Raw genomic sequence first — 11043 nt, 5'->3', positions numbered from 1 at the left:
TTATTTTCTTTTCATCAGCCCAAACCACTATCAAGCTTTACACTTTCATTTTCTAAGCTACTCATCAACCAAATCTTTTTCAATATTTCTTGACTCTTACTCTTTCTAGTTACAGCTCAAAGAAGACAGCCTATGAGCCTTTCTATTTTTCCAACCCTCAAATGTCAGAAAAGCAGCAAGCTAATCTGCTGATACACCCCTTTTTCTTGTTCTTGGTGCAGAAGAACTGCCTGACCATTTCTGTTCCATTCCACTCTGTTCTGTTCTGCTCTATTCCTTCTGATGGACAGTTCTCCAGTTCTCTTTTAAGAAGATAGGTGGTGAATTATTCTTTTTATTTTCTTTAGAAAGAGCCTATTGCTTTTCTTCAAGAACATCTGACCTCATATCAATTTCTCCTCATAAAAAAAACCCCAACCTGTCAGCAATCCTTCCTTCTGCCTCTTGTCTTATTCCGTGCCACTTAACCCTACTGATCAGATCCATCTAGGACACACATTTTCAACAACAATTGGAGCTGAATTAGCTTTGGGGATGGATTAACCCTTGTACAGGTCCTAAAAACTCACCTGGAAGGAAATGACTGGTATTACTGCAGATGCAAGTGGACTGTATGTAGCATTATAGACTGGTGGTCTTCTTTCTGACCATAATTTTATGTCTCAGTTTTATCACAAATGAGTTTATTGCTCACTTTCTATCTGTCTGAGTTTCTAAGGTGACCCTACCGGTTGTGTTGTAAGTTAGGTGGTGATATAGAGATATTTTCTTTCCTTCATGTTGTTATTCTGAATTTCAATAGTACTTGTCAGTATCTTTCTGTTTTGAATAATAGTAATCACCAGGATATAGGGATCATAGTGCTCTTGCTTGAAGTTTACTTTGCTTGAGACTAATTTGATAAACTCAACTTCTGTTCAAAATGCTTGAATTATGTCCCTTTTACCTCCAAACAGTTGCTGGAAAACAGGCTCATAGGCTCATATTGGATCCAACCCTGCAGGACTGCTAACTTTCAAGAGTGGGAGATTCAGAAGACAAAAAGAAAACACAATGGAAAAAGACTTTCTGTGTCTTTTTATCTAGTCAGAAGTAGAATTAATAGCAGTTTCCATTGGTACCCAAACAGAAGCAGTTATGTCAGTTATATATACCATTACAGCTTTTCCCTGAACGGAATGTGTACTATCTCACATTGTTCCTTTTACAGACGTTTGCCAAGACACCCGCTTTTGAAGGAGCTGAATTAAAGATGCTGGGACAAAATGCATCATTAGGTAGTTGTAAAATAAATATCAGGAAAATAAGTTAAATTTTAGCTTAATATTTTCAACTTGATAATTTTAGCTTGAGAAAACCTTAGAGCTATGCACAAGCAAGCTGAGGTCTTCAGACAACTTTGTCTTTGGATAAGGAAAGAGATCTTTCTCCAGCTCGTTTCTCTGCTGTACTAATGAAACAAGGGTAGCTACAGGCACAGCTATGAACTCACTGAAGTATAGAGCATGAGACTCCATCACCTGTGTTCTTCCCTGCTGCTTGTATTTTATAATGAGCTTTTCTAAACTGGTATTTTTCTTAACATCCTAAATACAAGGATTGAGAGAATATGACAGCAACTCGGTTTCTATGTTTTGAAAGTTCTCCTGTTTTTCTCATCAGGTCATTCCTCCTCAAAGAAAAAGGTTCGGTTTCATATATTCAAATCCCACCAGTCATATAAAGACTGCATATTAAACGGTGTAGCTGTCGGTTTTAAATTTTTCTTATGATTTTTGAGCATGGGCATAACAATGATCAAAGAGGCTGTGACATCTCTGGGTACAATGAGAAAGATTTCTTCCTCTTCTTTGTGCCAGAATTGATATAGAAAAAGTAGCATTGAGCTCTCTTTAGAATAATTCTGTTCAAATTTCTCTTCAGATTAGCTTTAAGTGTCTCTTATTCTGAGTTGTACCTCCAGAAGTCCAACCTTTGCTCCTTTCCCTTGAGTGAGGAATGGTGGTAGGGAACAATCACACAAAGAACAACCAACTGAAATGCCAAGTGCTTTGTATTCTTTTTATCTTTCATTGAGCAGGAAAAAATATAGCCATATATAAAACCTATATAAATCATAAGGCTGCCTGAGGCTAGTTTTTTACTTTTCCTTTTTTTCCTGATTTATCTTGCTTTACAATGAGCATGCATACTTCAAGGGATTCCTCAGGAAAGAGAGAATAATTTTTTCCACATTATTTCTTTGATCCAGACTGCACTATCTTCACTTCTTAGTTTCATTCTTCAGTGGGTAAAACGGATGAAGTCTACATTTCTGAGGAAAGCAGATTAATTACAAAGATGTTTGGTCTCCATAGTAATGTGGCATCTTTGTTATTAAAGATGAAAAATCACAGGTAAATAATACAGAAAAGTCAAAAGCCTGCACTCTTGTCAATAATAATCCTTAACCCCTTCCCCCTATCTGTTCATAAATTTTCTTTTGAAGGAAAATTTTGCATTGTTCAAACAATTAAATATTGCTAACAAATTCATGAAAGAAGCTTGAAATCTAATTGATGGATTGGCTAATTATGGTAAAATATAACCATGTAGCCATATAAACTAATTTTTTATAAAAGCCATTCCCTGGCAGAACAGAACATTTGAGATGAAAATGTAAGTTTAATATACACTATCTTGGGAAAAGAAAAAAGAAGCAAGAACACCCACCCTATCTGCTTTTTGATATTTATTATCTGTGCATTACAATCTACCCACTCCTGCACATTTGCTACTATTGCCCAAGTTGTCTTTTATTTTAACAAAATATGAGTTTGAATGTAGCTTTTTATCTCGAAGAAAAAATTTCTGGAAGAATGAGCAGAATAAAAGGAAGAAAATTCATTCACATTCACATTTATTGAAGATATTCTTTTGTCTGATACAAGCAAAAGAGAAAATTCACACAAAGGGAAGGTGCACTTTGCCTAGATATCTGAATTCCTTCCAGCTAGCTGCAACAGCCATGTGCACTTTCATAACACTACAATACACATAAGTATATATGGGTTTGGTGGTAAGAAATAATTATGCAATTTACCATGAAAGCACGCTCAACAACTCATCTTCTGAGGATTCATCACAGGTTATTGTTCAGTTTGTTCACAGAACAAAGACAAAAAGTCAATGGAAATATGCCAGGCTACATATGTGAGGACCTGACTTTGCATTTTTTTGCTAATGGATTTCAAGAAATTAACAATCACAGCAGTTCATATAGTTTCTAAGATCATTTTAAGCACACACAGATTTCTGGAAGCCTATTTGTCTATTTGCTTTTTAGTCTTTGACTTTATCCTAATTTAGATGATGTAAAAAAAAAAAGAAACAAAAAGGACAGCATGACACATATTGGTATCTTCTATATGCAAATATCCTTGTTGATTTTTTTTTTAAATATTTTCCCTTCACAACACATGTATGTTTTTCATCTTTCTCTGACTTTATTTTTCTTCTTCATAGCATTTTGTTGCAGGCTCATGAATATATCGCAGTAAGGAACATAATGGAAGTTATCACTCATTAAACAGTTGCACATTGTAAAGCAAACAGAATTATTAAAGAAACTTATCATAATATGAATGGTTTATTTTCAAGCACAGAATGGTAAAACCAGCTTTTGCTCATGGTTTTTTTTTTTTTTCTGTCCACATTCCTCTGGTGATTTTAAGCTACCTGGAAGGTGGTATTTTGTTAGTGCTTTCTCCCATCCCTGAGAAATAAATTCTTAGGTATAATCTCTTGTTTTATGGTTGCTCTCTTATTCTTTGACATTCTAAGCTGCTGGTTTTTACTCCTCTTCAGCCTAGAAGTTAACATACACCTAAATACTATCATTTTACCATAGGGACAAATTACTTTCTCTCTCAGTAACTTAAGACAATACTATATCTAGAAATGTTTGATGAGTTGGGTTTGAAAGAAAAAATAGAATATCTACATTTTATAATACCAGTATTTAATCTTCACAACAGGACACAGAATAAAATCCCACAGCCAAGATATTCTGATAATAGTTGATTAATATGTAGTTTATTGTATAGTGTAAAATGCCTATCTGCACGTAAATGCAAAATGAGAAAGGAGATGCCACATTTTCGCATTTTTTCTAAATATTTTGGCTTTTAAATTGCTTGTGAACCCCAGCTACAGCCTTCAGTCTCAGGAACGCATACATAACTATATAATCCCTAAATAAATGAAATAATTTTTTTAAAAAGTTGCTGCCAATACAGTGTTTTGAAGTCTTTATGTAATGGACATTCTCACACACAAAGAATGACAGTTTGAAGCAAACTTTAGAGAAGAAAAGAAATTGAAAAGTTTCTAATTATATGTATACACATGACTATATGTAAATAAATACATATATGATTAAATAGAACAGTACTTTAAAACTTCAGCATGTCAGAATAATTCTGTCTTCTCTCAGATGAAAATAAGTTTCCCAAGAAAAATATGCAGATGTATCTCTCTCATAATATTATTCTCTGTATTTCTTTTGCCTTTGATTTCTGAACTGTTATATGTATTTACTGTAAGTGAAAATGAACAGAAATTTTTGATGAAGCTTTCTTGCTTGAAAGAATTTATCAGAGAGAAATTTTTTTCATGAAATTTTTGTCAGCCTCTTTAGGAAAAATCTCTTTTGGGAAAATTTTCCAGGGTCCAAGATGGCATCTGGGGAAGTGTGTCGCAGGGTGTGGATCTGATTCCAGGGATATGTTATTTAACCTAAAACCATATGGTAGATCATCTACTAGTTCTAGATGCACTGCAGGGTCATTCTGGACTATCTGGGAAACCTATTGCTATTAACAAACCAGTGAGTTTTTTCCTTCTATCACTATATATTACTCATAATTTACTTACACTAATTTGCTCTTGGCTTTCAGATACTTGAATTTGATGTGGAACTTGCTCAGATCTCATGATTAATAAACATTGCAGTTTTCTATTAATCAAAAAATGGCAAGATATTAAACTTTCTGGGTAGTGTGAAGTGTTATTTATGTGCTTCTGAAGTAGTATTTGGTATTTCTAAAATGATGATGCTCAGTTGTAAGCTCAGTTTGTTCATCTGCTTACCTCAGATGCATTGATTTGATGAATAATTAATTATGCATTTGTCAGGAATAGCCACTATTTTTCATTCTCTCTGGTGGAAAATATTATTTTGCATTTTCTTCAGTGACATTTTTGTATTCCCCAAAATAATTGAAAGTATTTAAATTCAACATTCTAGGTAAAATAGTTTTTTATAAAGCCCTGTGTTGAAACACATTTATTGAGAAAAACAGCCAAAAAAAGGGAAGACAGGGTTGGACCATCACATGACACATGGAGGAAGCCAAGGGCGCACCCAGCTAAGCAGGTAGTGGGCCAAAACCGAAGACATGTAAGACTTGACACTACTAAATACAGCTGAACATTTCTTCACCCCATCATCCAACAGCTACACAAAGGAGTAGCATATGGCATCAGCTCAAGCCATATTGGTATCTGCTGGAACTCCAGCAAAGATTATAGCAAAGGCAGAGAGTGAGCTGCTGGAGCACATGAGCATGCCTGCCAAGAGCTGATGGGCTTATGCATCACGAGAGCAGACACTGAGGAAGCATCATTGTCTCATCACCTTCCCGTTAGTACCCTCTCACACTACCAAGTCAGAAAGTTCATGTTTCAAATTTCTGAAAAGAGCACAGTATTAAAGAGATACAGCCAACTGTACTGATCTTTCACAGGAATGCGTACAAGTCCCAGGTGTGAGCATTTACAGGAGGTACAAAAAATGTCAATCTGTGCACACCAACAGCAGGAAATCCGTCTAAAACTGTAGCCTGTCTGTTACTAACTCTCTAGAGACATCAACATGGTAACTTTTGCAAATAAACTTTTTCCTTTGTATGTTGGCTATAAGCTAATTCAAGGAGCCTTTGTGAAAATGGCTCAAGAGGAGGATGCACAGAGAGCAGGTGACTCTGGGTGACTTACCACCACCACTGAGTCAGAGTCCCTTTCACCTGGTGTTCTCACATTTGGATCACAGGAAAGAAGGAACTGAAAGTTTGGGAAGCTGTGTGGCATCTCAGTGGGGATGAAATGCTGCCTGAATGACAGCTAGGCTTATCAGTCCAGGCTTTGGGCCAACAGCTCAATCAGAGAGCTCTTTCTGAAGATGCTGTCATCTAGAAAAGACATATCTGCTTAAGATGACAGTATCATATAAGACTCAGGTATCTTGTGTATGCTGTTCACTTTTGATATATTGTCTTCTGTCTTCCAAAGGCATTATTATTCTGATGTATGTATGTTTTACATATAGAAATAATATGTCTAAGTTGTTTATATGAAAATAAAATTAAAGATATAGTGAAATCAATTTTAGACTGAGATTATGCAGCACAAGTGAGTTAATGACTTGTCAAGAAACTCCTACCCAACACTGTTGATCATAAAAATACAAAAGCAATTTTCATATATTGTTGTTGAATTAAATACTTCTTTTTTTCTGTAAACAAAATTTGAAAGATTTTTCAGAATAACTAAGTGCTTCTGAATCCTGTTGCATTCAGTCACAGCTATAGCGGTCAGGACCTAAAAACCTGTTTAGTACTATAAAATCATTCTCAGGCTTAGCAGGATAGGATTTTATAGCTGATAACAGAATGTTTGTGTGCTTTCATATAATTTGGCAATAAATATCAGTCCTGGTTGCTTTCAGCTCTTGCACGTGTCATTTTTTAGAATGTTTTAAATCTTTCGTTAGATTTTAGATAAGTCACTTTCCTTTTTTTTTTTCATTAATTGTTTTTTTCTTCTGTAAATGACAAACATTTTTTTATGGAGTGGTCAAATTCCTGTTTGAACGTATTCACAGATCTTTGTATTAGTCTAAATAAATTTATAGTGTAATTTTACAGAGTTATCACTCATTGTACATGAAGGACAGTTTGTTATTCTCATGGAAAATCTGAATCTAAATGTTGTATTATATTTTTAAAACAAGATACATGTCCCTGCAAGTAATTCCACTTAGCAGTGGTGACTTGCAAGGGCTCATCTTTTAAAGGGAAAAAGGACAGTACTGCAAAATATTTCCTCAGGTTTCTAACAAATTGATAAAAGAAACTTCATGTATAAAATATAACATACACTTAATGCCTTCGTATGTATCAATATTATTTACCTCAATCTTAACACTCCTTTTTGAAACACAAAATAGTAGTATCTATATATACACACCAATGTTTTTAGGAAGAAGGACTAGTGCTCTCTCACTAATCCCTGGGATTTTTGCATGACACAGAGAGGCTAAGTTCCATATGCCTCTTGTCTTTTCCTGCCAGCTTGCTTTTTTCAAGTCAGTAGCATCTTGTGACTGATAGCATCAAAAACTTGATGCGAGTCTTATGTTCATGCATGGCCATTTGCCCTTTACCCAAAGGCAAAATACTTTGCACTTCAGAACAGATAATAATTTTCCTGAGTATAGGGACTTTGTTTCCAGAATGCTTGTGGATCTTTGCAAATGTAGTTAATTAAGGTGAAACGTGGCCTCTTCTATGGGCTGCTCACTGTAGTGATTGGAAAACAGCATGTTATGGGGCTACAGTCCTGGATGCATGCAGGTGACAGCAGAAGACAGCAGCTCTTGTGTCTCAGGACCTCCCTAGGACTGCTGTTCTCCCCCACTTCTTGTCCCAGCACAAAGTTACATTTAAAAAATCTTGTACAATGGGCTGGACTGGACATAGTCTGTGGGGATGGTTCTGATGTAGGCATTCAATAATACAATTTTAGCAACTTAGATGTGCTTAGAGTTTTGACATCCTCTAAAGGATCACGAGCATCCCCTGAAATGCTTTTCTGATGAAGAAAAAACAACTCAGAATAAACATTCTACAATAATAATGTTTACACAGAGGATCAAAAGGATGCATTTTTGCTGCATCAAAAGAGAACATGGCATTAGGCAATGACTTTTCAGGATGACAGTTTTCAAGATTTCACACTCATTGTCATGGACTGATAGTTTTGCCAAGTGGAATGGAAAATATTTTCACCTTAAATATTTTCACCTTTTTCTTGAGCCTGTACAAATAATATTGCCAGAGATTTGGATCATAATTGTATAGAGCCTGACCCAGTAATACTCACCCCATGGCCTTATTCTGCATATAAACTTAATGTTGCCTCACTGCTAAATGACTCTTTTATTTGACAGTTGACAGATGTTCCATGAGATGAACCATAAGAAAATTTTCAAATGTTTGAGGTTCGTCTTGGTTAGTCTTCCATATATGACAAAATTATTAATATAAGTTTAAATATTAGCTCGCCATACAAAACACCAAGGTATTATCTCATTAGCATGCATTGTCCTTTCTGTACAGACCAGGTATAGAAAAAACAGTTAGTAGGATAGTTGGAAAAGTATTACAAAACTACATTGTGCTCACACAATAAGGCAGTTAACGAGTCCTATTCTCAGCTAAGTAAAGCCCAATTCAGAGCATACAAACTTGCAGGAAGATCAATTAGTTGCTAATAAACCACCACACATTATAATAAACTGGTACTGATCTTGGAGTAAGATTGAAATGCAGTTTTATATGATGTAACTTTCAGAAGATGCCAATAAGCTCTTGCAGGGGTCACTTATAGTTACCACTATGTTTTTTCTAGGTGACCATTAGTTTAGACACAACCTGTAAGTAATGTGCTTTGTTACAAGTGTGAGAGTTTGGAGTTTCCTGCAGCCTGTAAGAAAATGCACAATTAGCCTTGTCTGCCTCACTTCCACCTTTTGCTATGATTAAAGAGGGAATCTTTTCTAGATATACTGGATGGTTGCCTTCAGAACTTCTGTGTCATATGATGACATTTCCCTCTATCATATGACCAAAATCTCTGACAACTCTTCTGACTGCATAGTAAGAGGTCTTCAGGAAGGAGGGAAGTGGGGATTGAGATGCTATGAGGAGGCCGCTTTGGCAATGTAAGTACAGAGAAGTAGGAAGCACCCATGCTTAAAGTCCTTGAAGACTCTTTCCTCCTATCTTAATGTACATAAAGTAATAAGAACAATATTTCTCTGGTATGTTGTGCCCTAGACAGCTAATATTGGGTGCACTCACTTAAACTCATTCACTTACTTCCTTGCTGATAATGTGTCATCATTTACTCCTGTGGAAATGTAACAGTGCAGGTTTGAGCCAATTCCACAGCTTCTTTTGAATTGGCCTAGGCAGTGGTGGTTGTCCAGCATCCAAGAGAGGAATCTGATTTGTGACCAATAGCAATCTTGACACTACACATGACGATGCACCCTTAGGAGCAACTATTCTTGGAAACTATTTGAAAGCAAAACTCAGGTGTCTTCACAGTTCTTAAAAACCTCCTGAATTCAGCTTACATTCATGTCACTTAAATGTTGGTTGCTCTTTCTGCAGATGACCTCAGGGCACCGGGCTCCTGCAGGGAAAACTCCAACACCTCTCATCTGCCTGACATCATTAGTGACAAGATAGATCTGGTAGCTAGAGGCTGCACAGAGTCCAGGTGACGTCGTGCAGCAGATAAATGTGCCTTGGAGGACACTATAGGCACTATCTGTACCCAATGTTTCCCTTCCCAAAATATTAGCTAAAGTGGTCTGCATATAGTCCCAAGAACCAGATGGATGGGCAGCATGTTTAGCCTCCAGCCTGCCTTGTGATACTGCCATCAATGTTGTGTGACTCTTAGCAAGGACTGTGTAAGTACAGTCTTACACACAGAGTCAATTTCAGATTTAGCAACAAAGCCTCTGTGTGCTAAGTACTATACAGAACAAATTGACAAAGAAAATATTTCCCAACCTAGATGACTTAGAGTCAGGAGAAAGACAAAACTAACATAGGGTCAAAAAGAAGATGAAGAGAGGTTAACAAGAACAGAATTCCTGCCACTCTTTCTGAATATTTTTTTTTAAATGCAGACAATATTGGATGACTTGTGTGTGTTTATGAGTTGAGGGGATTAAGCTGGTGTGGCTAAAGACATGAAGCGCTGTGTTACTGTTTAAACTCATCAGACTACATATCTAGAGAGGAAAAGAAAAGCTCACAACCCTAAATTACTTGCTTAAATGAACCTTTTAAAAAGATAGGGATGTACAAGAAACCCTGCAGGATTTAGGAAGCTTATCAGCCTGTAGGCAGACTTACTTGTTTCTGCTCTGTGTCTCAAGCATCATTCTAAGGGTTGGAAATTAATTTTCTCCTGTTGCACTCTGTTTTAACCATAGACTGTCAAAGCTGAGAGGTTCAAAATATGTTCCAACCTTGAAAGTGCATCTTCTTTCTATTTTTCCAGAAAGAACTTTGATAAATTTTAATCAACAACCCTGAAATAACTATCAGGCTTTAAAACAGTTGTGAATGCTAGTTCCTTGGGCATGGGAAGGCAACCATTCAGCAAATCCAGAGGATGGCTTCATTGCAAGTAACCCGATCATCACCTTAATCCTTATGATTTCTTTTTCTTTTTTAAATTGGCACTGCCACTATATGGACAAATATCATGCCCTCTGGGCACATCAGAAACTGGAAACCTTGCCAGTTTAATTCTCTGTTGTTTCACTAAAGTGCAAGGAAGCTCAGGCATGAACATTATCTTGAAATCACACATTCCGGACAGAGCACATCTGACCATCATGCAAATCCCCCAAGAGTTTCAGGGCCTGTTTTAGAAGAGCTGAGAGTCAAGAATATTACATGGGACTAGATTGTAGTTCAGAAAATAAGCCTATGCAAGCAGAAAAAGAAAAGTAAAATACTTTGTGTGGTCCTCTGCAAATACCTTAGTGTGCCATGGCAGATACATGTTGCATAGCCACTCATTTTTAAGTAAAATATGTAGGAAATGGAGGGTGAGAAATGGATGGTGTCAACCTTCTGCGTCCCCAGAGTTCTGGATGGCGGAGATGACCTGAGGAATGCATCATAATTAATGACA

The sequence above is a fragment of the Strix uralensis genome, chromosome 5 (genome assembly GCF_047716275.1).
Source record: "Strix uralensis isolate ZFMK-TIS-50842 chromosome 5, bStrUra1, whole genome shotgun sequence".
In the NCBI taxonomy this organism is placed as follows: Eukaryota; Metazoa; Chordata; class Aves; order Strigiformes; family Strigidae; genus Strix; species Strix uralensis.
Note: the sequence above shows the minus strand (reverse complement) of the source record.